The following is a 1,357-nucleotide window of genomic DNA, read 5'->3' on the forward strand; positions in this document are numbered from 1 at the left end:
TTGTATTATAATGCTCTTGTACAAGTTAAGCTGTTGGAGAGATTTTGGAAGTGGGAATATTTCTAAGTTATTAGTGAAAGCACGTGATGATGTAGAGGAGCAGCTGCATGCCTCTACAGGAAATCCTGCCCCCCTTCGAGACCTGAGATTGTACCGTGTTTGACACCAGCACTTGTGCCAATACCGCAGCGTGTGTTCAAAAGAAGATACCCTTTGATACAACCCTGCCGAATGTATCCCCTGTAGTGATGACAACCTAAGGGAAGAACTACCTGAAGGAATATAAGAAAGTGACAAGAAAAGAAGCTAGTGACATCACAAAGAATATATACAACATCCCAAGATATTGACTGAAGAGGATGTATAGATCCTACAGAAATGAATGACGAAGTAAAGAATCAAGTGAACCTTTAATTATTAAAAAGACGATTATGCATGCGCAAAGTGCTGTAGAAAATCAACCGTTCAATAAATGTACAGACTCTGAAATGTTAGACTAAGTTATCATAGAAGCTGGACATCGGTATCATGAATCTCTTAAACCAGGACCGATGAGGCGGGAAGGGAAAACTGTGTTGCAGCAAGAATAGGCAGAATCAGGGAGCTGCAAGACAAGTATTTTTCTCCTGGAGTCAAGACTCACACAGCCAAGGTCGTCTATCTATTCTGGAAATTAGATAATGTGCGAAAGATGAATCTTCCCTTGTTAAGGTGTAAAGAAAGAACACCAAGAGTAGCAAGATTAATTTGTTTAAAGCATTTAAAAGCTGCAAAAATGAACCAATCGTGGTCTCCTGTATCGTGAACAAAGGATGAAAATAGAGTTTGAACTTGGAGTCCCAGAACACAATAGTGAGTGCTCTCACTCCCATGTATTTTAAGAGACAATGATACATTGCAAGGCCATGTTCAAAGACAGTCTTCATGGCAGAAGGCATTGGCGATGAGAGATTCCGGGCTAATTGGGTGTGAAGGTAGCGTCATGCCCCATCTCCTTGCACCTGAGTCTGGGCTTACATGCTTCTAAGTGAACCAAATGTTCCAGACCTGGCACAAGTGTGCCAATCAATTGTAGTAGTCCATATAAAAAAGGACCTTATAGTTTGAAAACCAATAAGAAACAGTGTATCTAATGTTTCTGAAGATTACATGTTTTAGAGGTAGGCATATGTTGTTCACCTGACAGTGGGCAGCCAATCACGATTCATGATTCTAGTCCTTATAGAAAAGTGTACTTTGATGTTCCCCTTCAATCCTGACCCTTGATGTTTTTTTTTTGATTGCCATATAGTATGACGTCAGCTCGGACATATTTCTGATATAAAAGCTATGATTTGTTTGAAGATCGCTGAGAGAC

The sequence above is a fragment of the Ambystoma mexicanum genome, chromosome 6q (assembly GCF_040938575.1).
Source record: "Ambystoma mexicanum isolate Mex_15411 chromosome 6q, UKY_AmexF1_1, whole genome shotgun sequence".
Lineage (NCBI taxonomy): Eukaryota > Metazoa > Chordata > Amphibia > Caudata > Ambystomatidae > Ambystoma > Ambystoma mexicanum.